The sequence below is a fragment of the Mustela nivalis genome (assembly GCF_964662115.1).
Source record: "Mustela nivalis genome assembly, chromosome: 2".
NCBI classification, from domain to species: Eukaryota; Metazoa; Chordata; class Mammalia; order Carnivora; family Mustelidae; genus Mustela; species Mustela nivalis.
Window position 1 is genome coordinate 8,331,971 of NC_139021.1, and position 26,780 is coordinate 8,358,750.

At 51.5% G+C, this 26,780-nt stretch overlaps 1 protein-coding gene across 6 annotated transcripts in view; it reads left to right on the forward strand.

The window, feature by feature from the left end:
- Window positions 1–12,003: 12,003 nt before the first annotated feature.
- The window catches only part of ST3GAL1 (ST3 beta-galactoside alpha-2,3-sialyltransferase 1), an 88,867-nt gene continuing 74,090 nt past the window's right edge, over window positions 12,004–26,780 (forward strand). For 2 of the 6 annotated variants that reach the window (XM_082719598.1, XM_082719604.1), the window contains exon 1: window positions 13,090–13,343. The gene's annotated coding sequence lies outside the window, so the exon portion shown is untranslated. Of the gene's footprint in view, window positions 12,379–12,783; window positions 13,026–13,089; window positions 13,344–26,780 lie in introns of those variants that run through there. The other 4 variants (XM_082719597.1, XM_082719600.1, XM_082719599.1 and 1 more) reach the window with 4 other exon arrangements.

The following is a 26,780-nucleotide window of genomic DNA, read 5'->3' on the forward strand; positions in this document are numbered from 1 at the left end:
TCTCTCTCTCTCATTCCCTCTCTCTCAAATAAATAAATAAAATCTTCAACCAAAAATTAAACAAACAAACAAACAAAAAAGTACATGCCTGGGAAAGCCAGGGGCTGTTTCAGGGACCACGGCCCGCCATCTGAGGCTTGAAGCCCAGCAGTCAGTGCTGGCTGGGCAAGATGGCAAGAAGGCAATACACAAAACTATGGCGGCCTGAGAAAGCAGAGAACACGCAGCATGCAACGGGAGTTTGGTACTTAGGAAATAAACTACAATGAGGAGAGAAGGAGCAGGATTTAGGATGGGGAGGAGGCCAAGGGCAGTCCAGGGAGGTCTCGGTGCCCTGCTGACGTGGCGTCACTTATATCCTGCTCATGAGGGGGATCACAGAAGAACACACTGAGTTGGGGATGCCCGAGGGGTCCCGAGATGCTGCTGCTGACGGTGTTCGCCTCCTCCTCCTCCTCCTCCTCCTCCCCCCTTCTCCTCCTCCGTTCTCCTTCCTTTTCCAATTGACCCTTCCCGAATATATTATAAAATTATAAGTTTATTCCATTGTCTTAACAAGAAGAGATTCTAGGGAACATCACAAATACATTTGCATATTTGTCCAGACTTTGAGGTCACGACTTAACACATAACTCTTAGGGCCAGGACTGCAGGTGTAACCGGAGAAAAAAAATATCAGAGCACCTAGACCGAGGAGCCCTTGACGTGACTGGATCTGGTAGGTCTCAAGTTGTGTCCATGATCTATGGGGAGGATGTAAGGAAGGTCCAAGAGCTCCCCTTCCCTTGCACTGAGGATATCTCTTTTTTTTCTACCAGGGTTGTCTCCACCAGAAAATGTTGCTTGCAAGTAACAGAAACAGTCCACAGTGAAAAAGTAAGGAGCGCAAAAGGAATTCAATGAAAAAAATGTGGGTTCACTCTACATAAATTAGAGGAAGGCTCAACAACTAACAATAATAATAAACCTATATTGAGCACCTACCATCTGTCTGTTCAAGAGCTTTACGTTTGTTAACATACTTAAGCTTTAGAATAATACTAAATACAAAAGTGGACACTATTTTAATGCCGATTTTATAGCTCATAAAACTGAGATTCAGAGAGGTTAAGTAATAAACCCAATGTCACACAGCTAGGTAGCTCCTGAACCACGATGTGAACACACACGAGATCTGGTTTCCGAATCAATGCTTTTGACCGCTATGCTGAAAAACAAGAAGCAGGAAGGCGATGTTTAGTGCTCTGGGTGGAAAAAAGTAAGGAACGGTGGTGTCTTCAGGGACGTGGCATGCATGACAAGCTTAGTGTGTGACGCCTGCCACCTGTAACTGAGGAAAGGGACGGTCTCATGGCTGGAAGTCTCTGAGAACTACTTGGAATGGGGGAGAGGCATTTCTCGGGACACAGGGCAACAGGGGGTTCCACAGAAGACTTAGTGTGAAGCAATGAGCAAACAAAAAAGAGTTCCACTACAAAAAAATAAAAAATAAAAAAGGAACTTGTCCCCAGAGCCTTCTTATTTTGTATATAAATAAATAAAAACAGGAAAAAGTTCAAGTTGGCATTGTGTTATTATTATTATATTATTATTGCTATGAGGCTTTTGTACATTGAAAAATGTATTTTTTAAATTTGTTAAAATTTTATTTGTGTTTCATTTATTCTTTTCCTACACCCCCAAACCCCTCATGTTGCCTCTCAACTTCCTCATATCAGGAAGATCATATGATAGTTGTCTTGCTCTGATTGACTTATTTCACTAAGCATAATACCCTCTAGTTCCATCCATGTCGTCACAAATGGCAAGATTTCATTCCTTTGGATGGCTGCATAGTATTCCATTGTATATATATACCACATCTTCTTCTTTTTTTTTTTTTGGAGATGAATATTTTATTTTATTTTATTTTTTTATTATCTTGTGGAAATTTTTTAATTTATTTTTTATTTTCAGCATAACAGTATTCATTATTTTTGCACCACACCCAGTGCTCCATGCAATCCGTGCCCTCTATAATACCCAGCACCTGGTACCCCAACCTCCCAACCCCCCCTAAGAAAATCATTCAAAAATCCATTTTGGGCGTGCCTAGCTGACTCAGTCAGAAGAGTTTGCCGCTCTTGATCTTAAGATCATGAGTTCCAGCCCAAATTGGGTAGAAATTACTTAAACAAAAAAACTTTTAAAAATTAATAAAAATGTTTTTTCCTTAGGTCTTTCTTTGAATTCAACCTACAAATCTCTTTCAAGATGGACTATATTTTAAGAACTACTTTCAAGGAGTCTCTTGTTCAGTGTTGGAAGGACCCTAACTAACTTCAAAGGACTGGCCCAGGTAAGAGCTCCATTCATTAAATCCCCTCCACTGTTTAAAGTGATGTGACAAAAGCCTGCCTAAGGATTGAAAACATCTAATGAAGTTATCATTCAACTTATAACTAAGTTAAGACTCTCCAATTCTTCTAAACAATCAAACATGGTAAACTTTCTAATTTTTAAAAAAACTTTTCAATGGAAATTTACAAGTCTAAATTACACCACTGCTCAGTTACATTTTAAAATGGCATTATCAGGCTAATTGGACTCCAATGTATCAAAACACTTTCTTTTTCTTCTTATTATACCACACACTTCAAATACCAAACATATGCTCATTTCCTCACAGACATTACTTCTGGGATTTCCTTTCTCTTCACTCTGTATAATGTGTTCCAAACCTTTGCCAGGGTGGAGAATGGTCAGCACTAGCAGAATAAACAAGTTGTTTCAACATCACAAGGAGGACCGATCTAAACTTACGAACTTATCGATCAGATTTCTGGCCAGAACACAGGGTCTGAGGGACAAGGACAATTTTTTTTTTTTTTTTTTTTGTCATGACAGTTGGCACCTTCAGGCTTTTTCTAGTTACTATAGCAACAAGCTATTCCAAGTCCACACTGAGCACCTGGGATTCGCTTCTGTGCTCTTGCCCCTGCATCTGGATTGAGTGCTCTAACCCCTTCTAACCTTGCTTCAGGGACTGCTAATTGTCCCCAAACATCCATTTCCCACAGCATGCATTCCCAGGATAAGGACTACATTTCCCAGTGTCCCTTGCAGGTAGGCAGCTGGGAGTGGCTTGGGGAATGAGCTGCTAAGTGGAAGTGCTGTGGGCTATCTGTAGGAAAATGTCCTTAAAGGTGAGGGCCTGTTCTTACCTCTTTCTGAATGACTGGAATACAGATTTGATGTCCAGAGCTGGAGCAGCCAACCTGGACTAGGAAGTCCTTTGGGGCTGGGTGGTGTTCCCTACTGTGGAACCAGATGGATGGAACCTAGGACTCTCACTGTAGAATGCCAGGTAAACCTTGTGTCCCAGGACTTAGAAAAAGGAAAGATTAACTTCTACCTGATTAAGTCACTGTGACGTGGTGTTTTCTGCCATGGAACCCAATCCTAACCACTAAACACACTCCTGCCTGGTTTGCATAGGTGAAATTCCAAATCTTTCCCCAGACAACAGGATTCTTTGCCAGCCAGCTGTTTTACCACCTGATGGAATTCTGCCTTCTCCCGTGTCTGGTTATAGACTAAAGTCCTAAGGTGCCCCAATGCCTTATAGGATCTTACCAAATCGACACCCCAAATCCATAGCAGATGTCGCATCTTTTAAAACTGAGGCCATGGGGCGCCTGGGTGGCTCAGTGTGTTAAGCCGCTGCCTTCGGCTCAGGTCATGATCTCAGGGTCCTGGGATCGAGCCCCGCATCGGTCTCTCTGCTCAGCAGGGAGCCTGCTTCCCTTCCTCTCTCTCTGCCTGCCTCTCTGCCTACTTGTGATCTCTCTCTGTCAAAATAAATAAATAAAATCTTTAAAAAAAAAAAAAAACTGAGGCCATAGGTCCCAACACAACATCAAGGTCGATTCAGCTGCCTCCAGAATCATTACATGCAGATCATTAAATGCAAGAAACTAACATTAATTTATATTTGATGAGTTTGCAGTTCGACATATACAACCAAACACCAAAATATCTAATACATCAATACACATGAAAATAGTGATAGTTAGCTTACTGTGCACTTATTATATGTGCATGACTGTCTAAAAGCCACCTTATTTAAGTTTTCTAACAGCCTAGGGGGGGACATCTGTCATTACTCTCATTTTAGACAAAAGGAAGCTGCAGCCCCATGTTTCACCCAAGCTCAGATGTGCAGCTGCTCTCCACAAACCGGTAAGTGTTAGAGGGACCCCCCACCTGGGTGCAGTCTCCCTATGGCTTTAATGATCAAGAGAAAAGAGAACAAAAAGATGCTTGCTGGTTTAGTCTTAAGGCAAGTTAGCCTATTCGTCTCCAGAAAAATACAAAGAAATTATTTCAGGGCTTCTTTGCAATTTCTCAACAGTCTATAAGGCTGTCATCGTTATTCTTATTAAATATGGAAACCCCACTATCTCAAATTTGGATACAGGCTTGGTTTTTACTGAGCAAAATAACTTGCTCTCCTTGGTGGGGGGAGGGGAGGATGTGCAGGCAAATTCAAAATTGTAAGGCCAGCTCCAGGGGCATGTAATTTAGAAAAGAGGGAATTATAAGGCTTTCTTCCCCCAGAGATGCTATTGGCCTGGCAGAGCCCTGATATTTGGCAGCTCCCACACTGAGTACTTTTCCATTCGCATCTATAAAACATTTGCAGGAATGTTGACAAGTATAATATGCATAAGAAAGATACTTAAATTAATAATGGCCATCATTTATTGAATACTTACTAAGTATCTCACACCGAACTAATAATTTTTATATATAATCTTTCTCCTTAAAACGACTCTGGAGGCAGGTACCATCTGCCCATTCTGCAGACAAAAACTAGAAGGCTCAGAAAGTGCAGATCATCTGTCCGGCTGGAGCCCCTGTCCTACCCTCCCTGCTTTGCTGTTTCCTCCAGCAAGCACACAGAGCTTCCTTTCAGTTTCGCTGTCACTTCTTTCCTTCAATTTCCCAGGTAAAGGAGCTGGTTCTTCAATATCAGAAAACCATGATATAGACCATTTTCAATCCCTAAAGAGCCCACAATTTCTTTTCGAGAATGAAAGTGTTAACCTTGGGGTCCTTGACATATTTCAAATACAGTAAATGCATTCTGCTTGTTTCAACTTTACTCAGAAATAAGTTCTTTGAAAAACATCATGGAACAAAAGGTTTCTGGTTATGAGGACACTTAAGATTATCTAAGCCAGTAGTTTCCATCCTGACAACAGTTCGCCCAAATGGCATCCCAAGTGGAAGGGCACGCACAATTTAAGTCATCTTTGTCAGCTCCCTCGTTCAGCCCGTCTTGTGCTTCTCTTTGGAAATAACTACCATAATGATAATTAATCATGGGTACTATAATATTTCCAGGATCCAGCCAGTCAATAAATATTTGCTAAATGGATTAATGGAGGTGGATACCCAGCATGCAATCCCCTTGGGTCCGACAGAGCAGGAATTGAAAACATTGCTCCGGGCACCTGGGTGGCTCAGTGGGTTAAAGCCTCTGCCTTCTGCTCAGGTCATGATCTCAGGGTCCTGGGATCGAGCCCCACATTGGGCTCTCTGCTCAGCGGGGAGCCTGCTTCTCTTCCTCTCTCTCTACCTGCCTCTATACCTACTTGTGATCTCTGTCAAATAAATAAAATCTTAAAAAGAAAGAAAACATTGCTCCAACTCAATCTCCTAATGGTACAGATAAGAAAGTCATCAGAAAAAGGAAAGTGTCCAAAGTCAGATGGTTACAAAGTAGCAGAGCCGACACTTGGGACCAGAACGTCTTATCAAAAACGCTTGGTCCGCAGCTCTGTTGGGATGTCGCCGGTTGAGTGCTGTCCCCCAGCCCCTGTGGCCATTATTACAAAAGGGATTTGTTTAAAAAGTCAGAGTCCTGGACCCCACCGCAGGTCTAGTGAGTTTCAAATCACCGTGAGTGAGACGCAGGACTCTTTGTTTAGAATAAATGCCTGCTGGAGGCATCCTTGTGCACACTGGAGTTTGAGAAGTAGACTCGAAGGACTCCTTTTCTGGCTCCGGGAAGTAACTGGAGACTCCCTTAGCTGTGATCCTTCTCCTGTTTGGGGTCAGAAGGAAGAACCACTGACCTGGGGGGCTATCTATAAAGGTATATTCTTGAATGAATTACTGATTCCATAACCATTTACTGACAAGCACCCCGTCCTCAGGCCTCCGACCTTGTCCCTTTTCCTTTTCCTCAACGTCCCCAGGTGATCTCCCATTCATATCTGGTTTCCACCACCACCTGTTGCCTGCGAATCTAACAGCCTCAGCCATTCCAGTTAACCTCAGCTTCCCAGACACGTGGGGCAGAGGTTAGCCCACCCTGTGCGGTTCCATCCAAACTCCTGACCCCCCCCGAACCCTAAGATCCAATGCAGTGCTTCTACCGTTTCATGCCTCTGGTTTGGGGGACGATTTTTGCAGGATAGGTGAGCAGAACAAACCACAAAGGAAGGTCCCACAAACACGGAAATGTGACAGGTGGGAAAAGTACTCCTTTCTCCTCCCTGAGGTGCGGTGTTTTGGAGATGGCTGCCATCCGCCATCCACAAATCTCACTATGGTACTTTCAAGAAATAGGGCCAGGATTGCTGTGTGTTTTCCTTTCATAGACCGAGGGATCCGAGGGAAGAAGATGTTGCCAGCACTGAATCCGTTCCTCAGCATTGCCTTCAGGGACCAGAGATTTTTTTCTAGCTTTTAGCCCTATCACATGCATGCTGGTCTTCCCATGAAAGATAGCTGTCATCTCCTCAGATGTCCTGTGCCCCTCCGTGTGTGTGTGTGTGTGTGTGTGTGTGTGTGTGTGTGTTAACTATGTAACTCTTGCAAGAAAGAAGTAGGGGATGGACGTTGGGAGAGCGTACTGTCCCTGCCGGATTTGTCGCCAACGCAGAGATGGAAGGGCTCCTCTCTTCTCATGGCCCCTGACCTGTCGTGGGAGTGTCCTGCTTGTTTTCTCTCCTCTGAAACGTATCTGCCTCTGCCCAGGCTTTTGCACCTTCTCAGGTCAGAGGCCGGACACCTGGATTATTGGAACTTTTCCTCCAGTCTGAACAAGGCTGCCCGAGTGGTCTGGCCGGCATGCTGACATCCCTGTGTCCTCAGTGCCTCTTTCCAAACGTGAAGTCTCCGAGATGCCAATGGCTCTCTGGATAAAGCCCAGACGACTCCGCCTGGTTTTCAAGGCTGTGGGTGACTGGAGGAGCTTATGCGTTCCGCACACCGCATACACCCTAGTTCACCCGGAGATCTCAGAACACCTGTCTCCAGGAGCTACCCCCGGGTGGAGGAGGTCATCCAGGGGACATGACCGCCGGCTGAAAGGACAGCTGGCCCAGGACAGGTGGAGGATCTTCACCCCGCCCTTGTCCTCGGAATGTACACCCCGCCTCAACCACACCCTGTTCCCATAATGGGAGCTCTTTTCCGGGGCACAGCCGTCAGAGGTGTTGCTGAGACCACCTGGACAGTGTCCTTCACTGAACCTAATTAAAGAAGTTTATAGACTTCTAAGATTCTAGAAGGTAGGTTCAGAGGTCTACTCATCTCAAGGCCCCCAAGATAAGATTTACAAGTAAATTCTCTTGCTTATTAAACCCGACACTCACCAGCCTCTTTCTTTCATCTGTCCCTGGCTTCTGTGCATGGGGCCAGTTTCAGATTTCACTCCAAATGCTCTCGATCTTGTGAACCAACACCCTGTAAGTGCCCACCTGTTAGCCTATCACAGCGCAGCCCGAATGTGTTGGAATTTCCCCGCAACTCCAGTCCCCTGACAGATCATTGGCTCCTGGAGGCTGGGGACTATGTTGTGTCCACCTCCATGTCCCCAACATTTAGCACAGTGTCTGGTGGATTATGGTGGGCCCAAAGTATCCAATGACTGCTGTCCTCACCACAGAAGACAGATAGACGGAAAGACAGACAGACAGACAGACACACACACACACACACACACACGCAACCATGTGAAGAGGGAGCCAGATATCAAAGAGATCATCTACAAGCCAAAGAAAGCCAAGGACAGCCGGGAGCCACCAGAAACTGGGAGAGAGGCTCGGATTCTCTCTCAGAGATTTCTCTCTATCTGAGCTCCCAGAAAGAGCCAAGTCTGGAGGCACCTTGATTTCAGACATCTGGCCTCCTGAACTGTGAGCAAACACATTTCTGCTGGTTTGGGTCCCCCAGTTTGTAATAATTTGTTATCACAGTGCTAGGAAATGATCACATCCAAGAAGACTGAACCCCGGGACGAACATGTTTAGGAGTCAGGATCCTCTATGGGTCCCATTGTCCAGAACAAAGAGGCTCAGCTGATATAGTGAGGATGGCTAGGAAGCAGAGACAACAGGGCTTGCATGAGACCCCTAGATCTTTATATAGTGCAGGGGCTGGGGAGCCCCATGATGGCTGTTAGTGAAATCTTCAGGACCCAGCAAGATGGGGATCCATGTTGATTTCAAGGACATAACAAATGTCATTTAACCAGAGCTCCTGGACTGAATCATGTCTGCTATACAGGACTCAAAAAGAAAAATACTGGGAGGAAACGAAATGAGAAACCTACACTGGACCACATCAAGGAGGACCTTCACTGCTAGGCTCAGAAGTTTGGATTTTCATCCTCAGCCATTAGGAACCATTGAAGTTTTAAGGATTTTGAGCTTGGGAATGCCTTGTGGCTTCAGGAAAAATGAATCTGGCTATAGTCAGATCTTCTGTATCAGTTTTCAAGCCTCTGGCAGCAAGTAACAGGACTGTGACCCAAAGTGGCTTAAACAAAAGAACTGTACTGACTCATACAACAGAAAGTCTAGAAGTATGCTTCAGGTATGGTGTGATCAGGGCTCTGGATCTACTAAGCTTTGATTTGGCTCCTCTCATCAGCACAAGATGTTTTCCAGAGGAACTGAGTTACTGAGTTAAAAATACTTGCATGTTCATGTACGGTTGGAAGTAAAAAGAAGATTCCCAGGATTCAAGAGGACTCCTTTCCTAGAAGACACAGCATATTTCTCTCTTTATCTTGTTGATCCAAACAGGGATTAAATCTACGTTTTCCTGAGCTGAATTCTGGCGCAAAAGAGAGGGCGTTCATGATTGGACAAGATTAATCAGCTGCTTTAGTATGGATGTGGGGTATAATATACATTAGTGTAGAGTGTGGTTGTGTGTCTGTTCTGCTGGCTCAAATGCCCCCAAGATTCCCAGGGATGGAAGGGTCCGGCGTCCCGCATTCCCTGTGATGTAAAATGTACAGCTCTCCTTCCACATGCTTACTCTTGAGATGGGCACATGCTGCCTGGGCAGCCTGTTCATGGTTGGGATTGTTGATGACCCATGATCCAGGGAGCCCTGCCAATCAGACTCCTCTCCTGGAAAAACTAAAACCCGAAATAAATGAACAGTGGGAAGTGAAACTGGCAGGAGCGTTCTGACAGTCATCAGGACTTAGAAGGGCTGCGGCTGCAACCACCAGGAAAATAGTAGGGCAGACCCCAGGGCTTAACAGAGAATGACTGTGGGCAGGGAGAGAACAGAGCAGAGAGCGGGAGAGAGGAAGAGGAGAAAGATGAGGAAGAGAAGGTGAGCTACGGAGCCAGAGCTAGAGTGAGAAAGACTGGCTGTCTGTCTCCTTCCAGCTTCCCTCAGTACATCCCTCTGTTACTCCTTTTATCTAAGGAAAAGTGGGGCCTCCCAAACCATGGTAAGGAAAACACTGCCCCCAAACAAGCCACCAAGTACACAGCAGCTCTGAACTTAACCGCTGACGAACGAGGCGGCCCCTTTCTGCCTAATCACCCAGATGGCATCAGGGCCCATTAGGATCCTTCCATCTGATGCGTGAAGAAAGGGGGTTGGGGGAGGACGAGATCAATTTCCTTCGCCATTATTACTGACAGATTTGCAGTTGCTCATAGTACGTGGGGGAGGGTGTGTGTGTGAGCATTAAATCGATGTCGGGGCTCCCTGGGGGCACTCACTGTGCAGACACTCCCAGCAATGACTAGGACGGCTGTTCTTGGGCAGGGCATGTCGGGAGACACACTCAGCGTGACAACGGGGAATGCTGTGACACACAGTCCTCGATGTGGGCTCCCGGAAAGGTCCAGGGGCCTATCACAACCTTAGAGTAAACAGGAGGGTGGGGAAGCCTTCTCTCCTACTTCCCAAGAACTATATTACAACAGAAAGGATGTGGGCCAGAAAAAAAGCCTTGCCAGGTTACCCCATCGGAGCCTGGGATGCTCATCTTTACAGAGACGGTGATGATTTATGCATGCTTCACCACAGAGTCATTTAATTAGGAATTCCCATGTCACTGTGGAGTCACCTAGGGGAACTGCCAAGAACCTGGGGCTGAAATTAAGTGCTGACTTTGGTTCTTGGCTGCAAGTGGAAAAAACAGCTGGTTGATCGGGGCCACTTACTTGCCCAATCTGGTCTCTTCTCCAGACTGCTAGGATATGATGGTACAGTCCTAACTACTAAGTAGTTAATTTCCTAGAGGTGAATTTCTCCCTCTCTCCTCCCCCTCTTTTTCAATCTGCTCCTTTCTACTTCTCTCTGCTCTGAAGAGCTCCTGTTTCCTTCCAAGGCCAAGAGCTCTCCTGGACCAACCTTTACCCATTCCCTGGGGCAGGCCACCTCCCTGCCCAGGGGTGGAGGCGCAGGCAGGAGGCCCACCATCGAAACAGCTAACTTCCACTAGGTACTTATTATATGACTGGCATAGTTTTAAGGTTCAACATGTATAGATTCAGTTGATTATTACAACCACCTTCCGGGCTAGACAATTATTAGGCCCGTTTTCACAGAAGAGGAAACTGGGGCAGAGGGCTACCTTATCTAGTCTAAGATCACACATCCAACGAAGGCAAGGCAGGATCAGAGGCAGAAAGTCCCATCCAGCTGGCCCTAATCTGAAGCACACACTACAGCGTCCCTCTGAAGAACGATGGGCTAGGGAGCTATCCCCCTTCCACGGCAAAAGACTGACCTCTCCAAGGTAAGCAATGGAAGCTGGAAGAATTCAATGTCCCTGAGGCCACACTGTGCCTCTTTCCTCTTAGCACTGCTCAGAAAAACTTGTAAAAGAGGTACAATCCCTGTGAGGGGATAAAAGCTGTACAGCCACATTTTTTTAATGCCTCTTAAACCTTGTGTCCAGCATTCAATCTCTAAGCCTGGCATTCTGCCATTGAGCAAGATGTCTCCAATGCCCCCACTTCCCTCTAACGGAGAAAGGGCAAACCCGAGCCCCAAACCTGAGCCAGAAAAGGGATCCGGTCTCAGGAACCCCAGCACCAGGCCTCCCCGGGGCCGGCCCCTGCCTGGAGTCCCGCTACCTGGCGCTCGCCCTCCTCTGGACCGCGGCGGTGCAGCCTCCGCATCTAGGAGGAAAAACCCGCGGCGGGCAGGCGAGCCGGGGCGGGGGCCGCTCTGCGGCTCGGAACGGGGCCAGGGTTCGGCCCTGACCCGGGCCCCAGCCCCGCCGCGGTCCTCCCCTCCCCGAATCCCACCTCGAGTCCCGCGCCCTTAGAGGAAGTCGGCGGCTTTGCCCGGTCGCCAGCGGGGGATCGGCCTCTTCTTGCTACGGTGCGCGCCCCTCTCGGGCTCTTCGGGGGCACCGCCACGTCCTCTCGGTGGGCGCCCGTCGCCTCCTCCCCGGGGCTGACCCCACAGGTCCCCCGGCGGCTCTTCCCTTGTCTCGCCAGCCTGTGGGCGGCGGCCTCGCCGCGGAGAGTGGCGGAGCTGTCCCTGCAGAGCCCTCTCTGGGCGGCGATCCTGTCCCCGCGCCGCCTCCGGCGTCTCCCCAGCCTGGCCTCCGCTAGCCGGCTGCGGTCCACGTGGCTCCGGAGCTCGCTGGAAGCCCAGAGCGAGCGGAAAGCCGAGCCGAGAGCGGGCGGAGGGGGCGCGGGGGGAGCGCGGGCCCGGGGGGCGGGCGCTGGGCGGAGGAAGGGGAGGGCCGCGCGCCGCCGAGGCGCCCGCCCCCCTCCGGCGCGCCCCGCTCCCGGCCCCGGCCGGTCAGGGAAGCGGCCCCTCCCCGGCCGCCCGCCCGCCCCTCCCGTTACACCCGGGGGAAGGTGTTCCCGAGACCGCTCCCATCCTCACCCGCTTCCCCGCTTCCCCGGCTCCAGCCTCTGCCGGCGGAGCTCCACTATGCCAGACAGTTTCGACACTTTGCAAAGACAAAGACCAGAGGGAGGAGGAAGAGGAGGACGACGGAGCGCTGTGAGCTGGAAGGGGGTCGAGTGTTCGGGACACCCCCCTCTTATTCTCCTCGGAGCCCCTCATCCCCAAAGCCGCGGAAACTCCCGCGTGTCTTCAGCTGCGGTGAGTGAGCGCGCCGAGCCCAGCGCTGCCGGGGTGCGGAGTTGGGGCTCGGGCAGTTTCGAGTGTGTTCTCCGAGTGGAGGGGTGATTGCCCGGAGCCGGGAACAGAAGTGGTCGGGAGGGGTCTAGGAGGCTGTGACAGTGGAAGTGGGACTGAAGACCCCCGGCGCCTGGAGGAAGACAGACGTAGGGAGACCCCTTCCCCAGCCACGGCGTCACTGGGGTCTTTGGGAGAGGGAGGAGGCCCCAGCTGGTTGATCTTCAGCCGGGATCTTCAGCCGTTATTAGAAGAGCTGCTGGGACCTCAGCGGGGAGCCTGCGCCGGTCCGGGGCAGCGGTCCCCGGGGTGGCACTGCACCGGCGCCAGGCTGGAATCTCCCGGGTCGGGGCCGCCAGAGGGCGAAGCGGCCAGCGGGGCCGCGGCTGGGATGGGTCTCTTCTGGGCGGCCCGCTCCGGCGCCTCCGAGTGGGAGCGAGGGGCGCGGGGGCGCGAGGAGGCTGCGGGTGATCGGGTGCAGCGGCAGCGGGACGGTGTTGCGATCGAGCCTCCAAATCCGCTGCGAGCAGGAGCACATCCGGGAGGTGGCCATCGCCCCCGGGGACGCCGCCGGCCCACGTTGCTCCGGAGACGGTGGAGAAGTTGGCGCGGTAGCTGGACGTGGCGCGCTGGGCAGGGAGGGGTTGGGTGGGCGCAGGGCAGCGGGGCGGGGGTGGTGCTGGTGGCAACTGGAAACTCTTGAGTTCGCCCCAACCCCGTTAGGCGCCGCAGCTGCAGCGAATAATCTGACAAAAGTTAGCAACTTGTCTGCGTTTCTCGGGTGTGTGACCCGCGTGGGGCAGGGGCCGCTCTTTGCCAGAGCGCGGGGGCGGGCGGCCGCTGCTCTGGGGCAGAGCCCCCGGATGGGACCACCGCTAGATTCGGAATCGGGACCGTGGCGCAACTTTGAGCTCCTCCTTTTGCCCAGCGTGAGTGTGTTTGAGCGTGACCTTGCGGGAGGAAGTGCGGCTGAACTTGAGATGGGGGTTGAGACTGCGCCCGGTCTGCCTTCTCCTTGCCCCAGGCCCGGTGTCTGGGGAACGGCGTCTGCAGAGTCTGGGTTCTGCGCGGCGGCGGGGCCGGGAGTCCCTCCAGCCTGCCGCCCGAAGGTCCTGGCCAGCGCCGGCCGCTCGCGGGGCTTGCTGGGGGCGCTCGGCGGGTGGACACGTGCGCGCCCAGAAGTGAGCGGGTGGTGGGGGCTGGGCGGGTCACTGCGTCTCGCGGGCTCTGCGTGTCCCGCAGCCGGAGACAGCCCCGTCTCTGAGGGCAGTGACCCCCTTGCCCCGGGGCCGCCTCAGGCATCCCCCTGGCTTTCACGTGCCCACCTCTGGGGACTCCTCGCCTCTTCTGACTCACCCTCCTCGCAGGCCCCGCAGATTTGGGCTGAGATGGTCCCCCAGGGAGACAGCGAGCGCCCACCCCTGCTCTGAGGCCGAGTGTGTGTGTTGGGGCGGGGAGGGGGGAGCGCGGGGGGAGCGAGATTAGCAGGGAATTAGGTTGTCCAGGAGTCGTCGCCGCCGCGCCTGACACACAGTAGGTAAAGGCTGTTGGCAAAGGCCTGTGGATGAAACGCGCAGGCAGGGGCCGGACGGCCCCTTCTCTCCTTGTCCTCCCTACTGCCTCTACGGAATCCATGTTCATCCACCTAATCCAGACCTTCAGGTTTCTAGACGTGCCTTGCGCACCTACTACGTGCGGGGTTCAAAGCTGCGCTTTCTTAGAAGCTGAGGGCGGAGTCGCCTGGTGGTCTTGCCCCCGGGAGCTGCGTTGGGGTGCCGGGACTTTCGCAAAAGGCAAGGAGCACTGCCCCCTGCCGGCTGTTTTGGAAACTGCCGCTTGGCTCGGAGGTGGGGAGGGGGCCCCAGAGGCAGGGTGTCTGGTCTCTCTCAAGATCCTGCACCTTCCCCTCCTGCCCCAGACACCGCGGCCCGGACGTGTTCTGAAATCCCGTGGTGGACTAAAAATACCCACCAGAGTTCACCATTCCAGCCTCCGCCGCCCTTGCCCAGATCCGGGTCTCCCACCGTCTCCCTCTCTGATGTTCCCGCAGCGGACTCGAACTCTCTGAATCTCAGTTTCGGTGTCTGTAAAACCGGGTCCTTATTGTTACCTTCCAGATGTGTGGCACAGAGTGTTACATGTAATTGTGTGAATGTGTGTGCATGTAGGGATATGCACGTTTACACACTCACCCTCCACGTGCATGTCCGCGTGACCTTTGACTTCAAATCTGGGAAAGGGAATCTCATCTTACAAAGAATTTGTTTTTGCTGAATAAATAAATAACAGAATGAGTAGGGGGCTCCCTCCTCTGTCTTTGGACGACCCCACGAGCCTGGAAATGTGCCGCCTCTGCCTTCTCCCAGTCCCGCATTTACCATCCAGGCTTTACCCCTGGACAGAAGCAGGCTCTTGCTCCCACCTTACTGGGTTGGCAGGCCACAGGGTGCCTCTTGAATGCTGCCCTGAGAATGGAAACAGGAAGTGTTGCCAGCAGTGAGGGCCAAGGGCTCTCTGGGGGCGTGGATTCTGTTGCTCCAGGCTCTGCCTCAGCAGCTGAGGAGGCTGACTTCTGACCAGCCTTCTCGCTGACCTCAGGGCTGGGTTCCCTCTTGGAGGCACAGACTGGCCATTCCCCCAGCTGGGTTTACCAGCACCCTGCTGAAGTCGGGGACCTCCACAGAATTGGCTATCTGGAGCCTTTGGTCCCCAAGGTATGAGGGCTGGATCCATCTGTGGTTCTGGCCTTGAGGGATCCTTTTGGGTCCTGGAGCTTCAGGGGTCTGTATGGCTTTGTGCCAGGTGGGTCTCTGTGGCCCTCTGCACCAAGCAGCCCCCCAGGCTAGGATAGCTTCTGGAAGCAAACTCTCAGCAGCCCTCCCTCCCCAACCCCCAGGAAAGGGCTTCTTTGAATCACCCGGTCAGTTCACCTTGCTTGAGTCCCTTACTTTGTGGTTGCTGACTCAGAAAAGTTATATTTGGACAGGGCTTTTTGTCTTACGGGAGCTAAACCCTAACCCTCTCTCCAGGCTCCCTCCCACACCATGTAAAGCAACCAAAGTAAAAAAAAAAAAAAAAAAAAAAAAGAAGAGGAAAAGAAAAGAAAAGAAAAGAACCTACCAGTCATCTCCTTATCCTGCTTCACAGTAAATCCTATATGCACCAAGGACGGACCCAACTGGCCACTGGAGTTGTTGCTTGGCCCAGTCACAGAAAATTCTGGAATAAGTTTCACAGGCACTTTGTTCAGTTGTGGAGCATGTGTGGAAACTTCATACCCCCCTTGCAGACCCAAGGATCTGAAAGCTCTCTCCTCTAATTTGGGCACACAAGACCAGCCTTGGGCCCCAGAGGAAGCCTGCTCTAGTCCCCTAGGGCCAGCACTCAAATGCTTTGTAACTTGGCACCCACACTGTTCCAGGCTCTGGTCTCAGTTTCACTCTCTGCAAAATGAGAGGTTTGCAGTTCTGCTGACATGGCCTTGGGGCCATTAAAGCCTTTCTTCATGAAGGCAGCCTGCACCCTGCTTGCTTTTGCTCCAGCTCCATCCTCAGAACCGTCCAGATATTCCTGGTGTCACAGAAACAGGGCCATCCATGCGGGGCCTCCTCCCTTCCCTTACAGAGAGTGCTCCAGACTCCAGAGCCCTCGCCCAATCAGTGAAGTCATTCACTGGCAATTCTCAGCACTGGACATTGAGTTGGCCCAGAAGTTTCAGAGTCTGGGTTCTGAACTTGGGCAGAGCTGAGGTGATGTTTGTGGAGACTCCCAGTGATGCATGTGGCCAAGAAGAGCTTTGATGCCCTCACTAGGACTAATTTTACTCCCACTCCAGGAGCTGAAAATTTTCATAGAAATCATTTTATTCAATCTTTCATATTAATGAAAACAATACTGAGGCCAAGAGGGAAAATCATGGGACACTGGGTGACAGAGCTAACCTGGAACACTCCCCGCTCTCCTAAGCTCCCAACTAGGTGAGCCCTCTCTGTTTGCCCTCCCCACACCCATATTCTTTTCTGCAGGTTTACATCTCAGTTTCCTCATTGGAAACCAGCATTCCTTGGGAGTCCTGGGGTTTTATGGTTTCTTGGGTCTTGTTATTGGTTTCTTTATTTTCATTTCAGTTGAACCAATATTTATTAGGTATTAATTATGTTCTGGTCATCATGCAAGATGCTGAAAATACAGGGTTGAAAGAACATGTGATCCATCCTTCCCCCCAACCCCTGACCCCTGCCTGCCCCCAGACGTCACCATGTGCTGCAGAGGCACCCAGGGGCGTGAAGAGTATGTTGCAGTGGTTTGTACAGGTGGAACACGTGCGTGTGCAGTGAGAGGCTAGGACAGAGAAGGGAACGGATTTATTTGCCTCATGAGACCCACAGGAGGACTCACTGAGAAGGTAGAGTCTGAATACCTAGGAGAACCAGACTTTCGAAAGCAAAGGTATTTTCTTCCATGCACTGAACCGGTATCTAATTAAAATGGTGTATGCTCCACGTGCCCCAGAAAAATAAAGTAAAATAAAATAACAGACCAGGCATAGGTCTGTCTGTTCTTCATGGTTCTCAGCCAGAGTACAGGACCTTGAATTGGGATCTTCCCAGGGTCATGGGCATCACAGTGATAGCATGTACGATAGAGACTACCTGCTTTGCTATGCTTTAAGAAAAATAAAATTTGGTGCTTTATCTCTAATGCTTGTTCTTATGCTTGATCTCAGATTTAAATGGCCGTCTCGGGAGATGGGGTTAAAGGATGGCGGGCAGCGTGTGCGGGGACAGTGCCCAAGTTTTCAGGCACAGGACTGCATCTTACTGTGTGAGCTCAGCAAGCCTTGCACCTCTGGGGCTGGGGCTGAAGTGCCAGTGGGTCATTTTCTCTGGATGCTCAGTGAGGATCAAAGATCCTGCTCAGGAGCCTGCCCCTGGAGGGGCCTCCTCATAGCCCAAGCTAAGAGCCTGTGCAGGAGAGTTGGCATGGAAAGTGCTCAATGCTCGAGGCACGGTATCCAAACAGAGCATGTGAGAAATAGAGAAGTTGACAGAAGGTGGAATGTTCTAGAATCCTTCCACTTGACATACAAGGCTGGTGTTAATGTTAAATGGTTGTCAATAACCCCCACTGGAAAGAGCCTAATGACGGGATTAGAGTACAGCTTGCTTTTCTCATTGCTGAGGATTGATAAAGAAACTCAAAGGTTATCTCTAGGGCACAGCACAGGGAATTACTAGGAACAGAGATGTCTGGGTTCTGAGGGGAGTACACAGGTGAGGGTGCGGCATGCCCCGGGCCCCTCCTGCATGGTCTTGTTGACTGAGTAACAGGTGTGATCTGTGACCAAGTTGGAGGCACTAGGAGGGAACTATCTATCATGGTTTACACTGGGACAAGTGTTAGATAAGACATTGGCATTGGAATACTGCTATCTACATGAACTTCAATCTATATCTATATCTATATCTATATCTATAGTCAGGAACCATCTATCATGGTTTACACTGGAAAGACTGTCAGATAAGTCGCTGGGGTCAGGATACTTCCTTCTGAGTCCAGTGGATCCAGGCAGGGCTACCACTGGCCTCGGACTCCGAACTCCTCGCTCCTGGTCCTGTCCCACTCCGCCTGCTCCTGGCCAAGGACCTTGGCTGTGTCCCTCAAGTCCCTGAACTTCTTCAGAATCTCCCGTTTCCTCAGTTGGTAGATGGCACCTTACAATTCCCACCCTGCCCAGGGGGGGTTGGGAGGGGCCCAAAGGATGAAGCCATGAACCTGCCTCATTGGTAATAAATTCAGGAGCTTCTAATTTTTATTAAGTATTTAGGGTATGCCCAGAACAGGGGCAAGTATTTTAAAAAATTGACTCATTCCGGGTTCTGGGAGGAAACAAATGGAGCAGAGATTTTAAAAAAGGGAATGTCTCCAGAGCAGCCAGGAATGTAGCAGGACCTGAGCAGGTTCCCACCCTCAACCACCAAAGCCCCCATGAGGCAGATGGAGGGATGGGTAGGGGGAACCAGGAGGGTGGCAATCAGAGCTCATCAAAGCCTCTGAGGAAAGCCTCTGTCCTCAGCCTGGCAGGTAACAGCCCTAAGGATAGGCTGCCCCCTTGCTGTGTCCTGCCTGCTTTTCACTATCCTGTGCCACCAAGAGCTGCACTCACTCACCCAGCTGCCCGAAGCCAGGGAGTTCCTTTGCTGGAGTCTCTCAGCAGCTGGACAGGTCTGCACTCACCTTGCACTCACCTGTCATCTCGTTTGATCCTTCAGCAGCCAGGGGCCTGGCTGGTCCCAGGATCCTGGAAGAACAGAGCTGGAGGTGGGAAGGAGCTCCCTTGCTCAGGGCCACACCACTGGTCAGAGCCCAAGTTTGAACCCTTGTGTTCTGTTCCCCTAGTAAGATGCAAGAATCAAGAGGAAGATGCTATTACTGAGACCTTTATGTTTTCAGCGCACCGGGTTGGCCCAGTCGGTTCAGCTTCTGCCTTTGGCTCAGGTCCTGCTCCTGGGTCCTGCATCACCAGGCTCCCTGCTCAGCGGGGAGTCTGTTTCTCCCTCTGCCTCTGCCCCTTCCCCGTTAGTGCTTCCTCCACCCCAAATGAATAAAAAAATCTTCAAAAATTAAAAGAAAAAAAAGACCTTTACATTTTAGGAAGCATCTTTGAGAAGCAGAAAACTTCAGTATTAAGGTTTTGCAGTCTGAGGCTTATCACTTACTGCTCAGTGATCCTATCACCTACCTTCCCTGGCTCTCAGTTTCCTCTTTTGTCATGGGGATGATACTCTGTACAGTTGATGGGGAAAATGAACGAGTCACTCAATAGACATTAGCTTTTTTTCCCGAGAGGACCAAGGTTCCAACTTGGGGTGTGGGGGCTGGCTGTACCCCCTCTTGTCCTTCTGGCCTATTCCGTAATCAGATAGTACTGTTTGAATATTTTGATCTTAAAAGCTTTTCCTTCCAAAGATACCTGGGGATGTTTGGACCATTTCTTCTGACTCTCTTTGTGTGTGTGTCTGTGTACATGTGTGTATGTGTGTACTTTTTCTTCCTCCTCTAAAATATGTAAAAGTTATCTAACTAGGAGCCCTTAAAAGAATATGAAATATAAGTTAAAAATCTCAGTAATCCAGAGAAGTCGAGAAGGAAAAAACATACATTCCAAATTATTGGCGGAATTAAAAAAGGGGTTTTTCAGATGACTTTGGGTAGGTCCCCATGTGGGTCTGCAAAGAAAATTCTTTCTTTGAATTTCACCGGCTACCTTCAAAAGCTTCAAAACGCAAATAGATATCATTGTGATAGATTATGCTACATTTTAAAAAAATCCATTTGAGTCCACATTGAACTAACAAACTAGAGTGGCTAAAAATTCCCTTCATGAATATTTACTTAGCAGAAGGCTCTTGAGAAAAACTCAACCAAAAAAAAAAAAAAAAAAAAAAAGAGAGAGAGAGAGAGAGAGAGAGAGAAGAAGAACCACAACGAGAGCAAACCCAGCTTCCTCTCTAAATGAGAGGGTGGAATGACTCCAAAATATTGTTTCATGCTCAAAGAGCCTAAAACAACTCCACATGACAGATGAAAATCCATCTAATTGGGCATTTACCTTTTCAGAGATAAAAGGCTCAGCGGAAAGGAAAGAAAAGGAAAGAAGAAAAGAAAACCTCTTTCCTTGGAAGGCTCGACTGGAGCCCAAAATAAAGCCCACGAGTGGCTTAGCCTGGTGACGAAGGGCTGTGTCCCCCCCCCCCTTGCCTTTCTTGAGTGTCATGTCCTCAGAGAGCCGTCCATGGTCTGAGAACGGAAACCCCTGAGTTGGCGTTCACAGCCATCGGCATCTGCAACCCTGACTCTGCTTGGACTCCAGCTCGTCCAAGTGCTGGGCTAGGATGAGGGTCTTCCCCATGTTGCAGTGGAAGTGACGAGCCCAAGATCACAGGGTCCCCGCATGCAGATTTTCCTTCTGTGTGCCCAAAATTACGTCTCTGTTGAGTGGGAGGGCAAAAGCCCATGCTTCCAATTCGTCTTCTTCAGCTCACCCCTCCCAGCCCCCACCTTCTCACCTTGAACTGTCCCTACAGTTTACCGTTCCCCTCGAGTAGGTCCGCATGAACCGGAACCAGAAGCCGACTTGGCTGAGAACCAGCTTTGGTATTAGGAAGTCAGATCGCTCCATCCCCAGGGGAGGCCTGGCGGGGAGGGGCCCAGGGAAGGTTCTGCTGGTGAAGGGGTGTGGGCCCAGGGAGGCAGATCACCCCAGAAGCCCCCGAAAGAAGCTGTCAACAAATAACTCGGACATGGACATTCGGTTAGTTGATTTCCCAACCCTGTAGTTATTTTGTATGAAAATAATCTTGTTAAGGTGAGGAAGTCAGCAAGCACGCGAAGTCAAAGGCAAGGAATAAAGGCAGAAACAGAATTTAAAAGAGAAAGGGAGAGACACAACTGGCAGATCCTGGGAACCGGGAGTCTTGCTTCTAAGTCTTTTGCAGGTGAACTGGTGAACTGGCAGGGAGCTGGGAGGTTGTGTGCATTCTGTCCTTGACACGGAGTTCAAAGAATATCCTTTCCATTGGTGGATTTCCTAGAAAACCCCAAGAGTTGAACTGTAGAGGCTAGAGTGATGGCTATCTTGGGTTACCTGTGGCTGGGGTCTACTCTCAGCATCTCCACATGGGGCTGGGCCAGGAGGCGTGCTTTCCATCAGCAGACTTGACCTTTCCTCTAATAGGACTTTCCTAGTCTCCATAACAGCCCTATAAAATTGCTGCTCATACTTTGTCCCTAATCCCATTTTACAGATGCGGAAACTGAGGCTCAGAGAAGCGAAGCCACTTGCCCCGAGTCACATAGCTAGAAAGTTGGCAGAGCCCAAATTCCTAACGACCAGATCTCCACCCATGTAATTCCTGGGATCATCACATATCTCTACATCAGGGAGACTGGGAAGGGTGAGGCAGCTTCCCTAAGGGGTGCGGATGGAGAACACATCACACCGGGTATCCGTCCCAGTCCACGGGTGGGGCTCCAAGCCTCTTCCCATATTCCCCACTTGTGCTGGTTGGATGGGTTTCTTTAGCTAACCCGTGGCTGTCTGACGGGAGTTTAAATCTGCGCGGAGTCCCCGTGTTGCTGGTTGGAAACCCTCACCCTCTGCGTTGTTGTCATACATGGAATTCAGAGAGCCCCACGGTGCCTGGGGATTGAGAAAGGGCTGGGAGCCAGTCGCAGAGCACAGACAGGGCTGTGAGCAGGAAGGCTCAGTCTGTTTGTCACCAGACGTGTAAACCCACCCACCTCCAGCGCCTGCTCCGAGTAAAGTGATGAGTAAAAGTTGCTCTGGCAACATTGAAAAATTCCCTTTTAATAACATCGTCACAATGGAGAGAAAGGTCTGCTTGTTGTTCCTCCTTGAAAACACTGTTTTTTGGTTTTTGTGGGTTTTTTTTAATTTCAGTTTTTTAGTGTTCCAAGATTCATTGTTTATGCACCACACCCAGTGCTCCATGCAATACGTGCCCTCCCTAATACCCACCTCCAAGCTCACCCATCACCCCCTCCCCTCCCTCCGAAACCCTCCGTTTGTTTCCTACCACCTGGTGGAGAGTGTGATGAAGAAAGACGGTTGCTTGGGAAACATAGGCGCTACCACAAACAAGAATGTCCTTGTTGGGGGGGGGTGGTAGGGCAGTATTCCTGGTCGTTCCTAAAGCAAAAATCTGAAATTTCAAACCTCAGTCTTTTGGTGAAAAAGGAAATTAAATCAAAAGAGGACTTGAGAAGCCCGTGAGATCATGCACCACCGCCTAAGAGAAATTTCAAATGAAAAACAAGCCTCTCAGAGTTGTTTGAAGAATTCGTGCCAACAGAAGGTCTGCTGTTAGTTTTCCTTCTCTACCTGTGGCCGGGAACAAACTGAGCCGAAGAAAACCGATCTGGGAACTCTAGGATTAGAAAAATTAAGCCAATGTCTCTCCCAAACCAAACAACAGTTTTGGGTATGAGTATGTCTGCCTCCTTGCGGACCTGCTCCGGGGATGAAGTAAAGGAAGTTTCTCTTATTCTCTGAGTGGGGGGCCGTGGTGTCAAAAGCTGTGACCTTTACAGGAGTGGGTGGAGGGAAGGGGTGTGTGAGTAGACTGAATGATAACCAAGTGACAGAGGTGGCGTATTTGCAGAGCACGAAACAAGAAAGAATCGTAGAATCCCAGCATTTGCAAAGAGGCTTAGCGGTGCCCTTGTTTCAACCTTCCCCTAGTCCAAGATTTCAATTATTCATTCTCTGACTCACTCATTGATTTGCCCAATAAAAAACACTGGCTCTGCCCCTCCTTAGCTGTGTGACCTTGAGGGAGCTGCTTTACCTCTCTGTGCCCTGCAGGGTGTCCACCCTAAGGGCTTTCTAAGTGCGTGCTCCCATCATCTGCAACATCATGCACGGTTAGAGGCCTCTTGCTTGATCTCCCATGAATTGGCTCCTCACTTGCACTCTCCTATGTGGTGGTTTTTCTGTCCACTTGATCACTAGATCTGTGCCCCACACAGTGACCCTTTGTCCTCTGGACACCTCTGTGGATGAGGCAGCTCTTCCTTACACAGAGCTTCCAACCATGGAGGGCTTCCCGGAGAAGGTGGTAGGGTGCAACTTTCGGGGATATCTGAATTTAAGGCTGAAAGCGTGGGCTGGGCTGTGATGTGCCCACTGGACCCTAGGGTCAGGTGAGCACACCTAGGACAAGGCATTGTGGGTATTCCCTGCCCCCTGTTTCATAGCTGAGCAGACGGCTCAGACAGAGGCCCGACCTGTGCGGTTCCTCAGCCCGTTAATAGGCAGAGCCAGGGCTGGAAGCCAGCCCGCAGTTTCAAGCTGCCAAGCCCTGCCTCCCCGCTGGGTTTCCTCTCGGCTTGGGAAGCTCAGGATGTCCTAGAGAGCGAGACGCCCGCTCCCTGCCCAGGCCGGCAGCCAGGGACCCCAGCGGCTGGGTCTCCCACAGACCCCTGCACCGGGCTGCTGGTGGGCTCTTACACCCCCACGTCCCAGACCACCGGTGCCCCCAGGCTCCTGCAGACCTCCCTCCGAGCAAGCCCGCGCTGGGTTTTGTGAATTCTGGCTGCTGTCTGCCCTTTTCTCCTTCCTGAGTTTCTGCCCAGGAAATACCATGTCCTGGACGTTTTGGACTCCTTTAACCTCAACAGGGCTCTGTGGTCATTCCTCTTATTGGTGTTTTGACAGTTGGGAAAACCGAAGCTCATTGGCATTGGCCGTTTGACCTAAGGTCCCCCAGGTTGGGTCGAGTCGGGGGCTGGGACGACCCCTCCCACCCCACCACGACTGTCTCCCCATGGGCACATGGGCCAGAAGTTTCCTGGGTCCAGTGTGTCTGCTCCCACTGCCCACACCAACAGCTGGTCAGAGCCTCCCTCCTACACCTCCCTCCCCTTTGTTCTTGAGAATCAGATAAGAAGCCAAAAGAACAAAGTCCCCCCTTCCCAAGCCATATTTCAAAGGACTATAAATAGGACGGTTCAGGGTGGTGTCCCAGGTCACGTTGGGCATGGACAGATTTTGTGTGAGGCCAGCCCTGCCCTCTGGCTCCAGGTTTTCCTTGTTCAGCACAAGCTTCCCTCCTCCCTCTCATCCACAGAATCTTGTTCGAAAGTCCCTAGTCAGGCCTCCGGAATTAGGCCTGTGCTTGCCTGGCAAACAAACCCGCGCGTCGCGGTTCCCCGTTCCTCCCAGCTCTGTGTGTGGTTCTGGGCAGCACCGAGGAACCCGTGGGGCCCGGAGGAGGCGGAGGCAGCCCAGAGACCTGCGTCTCCCTGCTCTGAAGGCACGTTCCGTTTCCCCAGCAGGGAAGGCCTGGGGGCAGAGGGGGAGGGCAGGGCCCGCAGAACATGGGCTCTGGGGCAGCTGTGGGACTGGGGCAGGTGACTTCCATGTCAGAGCCTCAGTCTCCCCACTTGTGCTCTGGGGTAAAACCATCCAGTATTCTGGTTGGGAGTTGAGAGAAATAAAACAGGAGAGGATGAGGGGGGAGCCCCAGAGAACAGACAGTCTTCCTGATGAAAGACCTGGTGACAGTGGCGGTCAGGGTAGAGAGGCCCAGTGCCCTCTCTGGAGGAACCCTGAGATGGAACCGGGCCCCTCCCTGTCATGTGCTCAGAGGAAGGGGGTGTCAAGAGAGGAAATGGCCAAGGCTGCGGTTTGGGAGCCCTGCATGGCCTGCATTGTTTCAGTAATGAGGGGCGGCGCAGGTCTCCCCGTAGGAGGGGTTCAGCCAGACCCACGTGGGAGGAACCCCAGCGTATGGAGGCTGGCAGCGGCCAGGAGAAAGTGGCCCGAGCCCCGCAACTGGGACATGTGGGGGAGATCACCAGCCATGTCGGGGTGTCCCCCATGTGAGCAGCACCCATGTCTTTGTCTCTCTGGGCTCTGAGAGCTGACCACGCTCGGTGCTGGGAACCCAAAGCTGAAGCCGCTTGGAAAGAGCTGGGAACTCAGAGCACAGATACAAACCAGTAAACTGCGCCGCCCCCCACTCGTGGATCTGTGGGGGGGTGTGTGCGCGAGGGAACACGGACTGAAGACCTTCTAGGGCCCAGTCAGGCTGGAGAAGGAGGAAAATGGCTGTGGACTTGTAGGAGGTGGCCCTGGCTTTGAACAGCTCCTCGGCAGCTTTCAGTCTTCTGCCCGTGGCCTTGGGCAGAAGACCCGACTCTTGCAGAGCCGCAGTTTGCACATCTGTGAAATGGGGATCTGCCCCCACCAGAGGACTGCTGCAAAGGCTGCGTGAAGTCAGGTGCACGAGATGCTTAGCTCCAGGCTGGCGTCCTTGTGCGCTCATCCATTCGCCCTTGGTAGTGATAACCTCTCCCAGAGAAGCACCTGCCCTCCGCGTTCAGAAACCCCCTCACTCCGAGGGCTGCTCCCAGTTGAAGCCCTCCTGGTGGGGGCGGGTCCGCGTCGGAGGACTGTTCCCACCAGCAAGCGGCTGTGCTCCCTGCCCCGTCTGGCGTGTTTCCCCTCAGCTGTCGGGGCCAGAAGGGGAGATGCAGCCCCATCAAGAAGGGGCCGCTCAGGCCCTGCACCCTCCGTCAGCCCCAGCACCGGGGCTCCCCCGCCCTGCGCCCCTCACCGAGCCTGGCCAGCAGCCCTGCTCCAGGCATGCCGGCTCCTACTCCAGGTGTTTCTGGGTCATCTCACCACCGGGTTCTGATTGGCCCCTGCACCTGCCTACATCTGGGCCACCTGTCCCCTCCGCAGACAGATCTGCCAGACAGTCTCCGTGCTGAGCTCACTCTCCGAGATCACTGTGTTCTGGACAGGAATTCAGATTAAGAAACCACCCACCTGTGTGCTGACCGTCTCCGCCCTGACCCCTGCACAGGGTGGTGCAGCTGCTGGCTCGTGTGCCCGCACCCCTCCCCACACGGTGGGCTCCTCGCCAGCTGACCCCTGAGAGTGTGCTGTTGTCCCACCAGGGCAGGGCACCGCAGAGGGGCTCAGTGAGCGCCCATGTGAAGTACACTGCACTCGTCCTGGGAGGAATTGGTTTATCATCCAAGGCTCCGATCTTGACCGTGACCTTGAGCAAGTTGCTTACCCTCCTCAAGCCTCCACTTGCTCATCCGCAAAATGATACACATGACAGCTGGCGTCACATCACTGTGAAGAAGAGCAGAGATTTTGAGGACAAAGGGCTTAGTTTGGGAAAGTGCCAGCCAGCCCTTTAAAGTGGTATCTGCCCCAATTTCTACTACTAGTTTTACTTTGCTTTTTTTGTTTTTAAGTGATCCCATGTTGGTTTTGTCCACTTTTGTTCGGTACACCTTGCAAAATAGTTGAAGCCGGAACGGTGCCTGTGTTAACAAGGAGCCAACTCAGACTCCGAGGAAGACTGTTTGCCGTCACACATCCTGGCTTACACAGTGTCTCCTGGTCGACACAGCAGCCGCGGGGCACCCTGTTTCAAGATAATACGTGGCCACAGGCCTCTGAGAGGAGACGTCCTTGTATTGAAGGGGCAGCACTATTATTCAGCGGGGCCCTGCGTTCACAATTCTCCAGATGATCGCTTCTCAAGCAGAGGGAAAGGCCGGGATTTCTTAAGCAATGTAGAAGTGGTGAGGAATTTCGGGTCCGGTCCTCTGCTCTGCTCCCCAAAGAACCCAAATCGGAGAACAGCCTCTCTCAGGAGATTTATCACGTTCTCATGCATGATGGTGCAGGGGCTGCCGATGGTGACGTTCTGTTAGGGGCGAAGGAGTGGCTTATGGGCCCTCACCTCCTGTGCGGTAGGTAGAGCTGGTGGACGTGTTTCCTGTGGCTTAGTCTCCTGGTTTAGCCCAGCAGTTGGCTG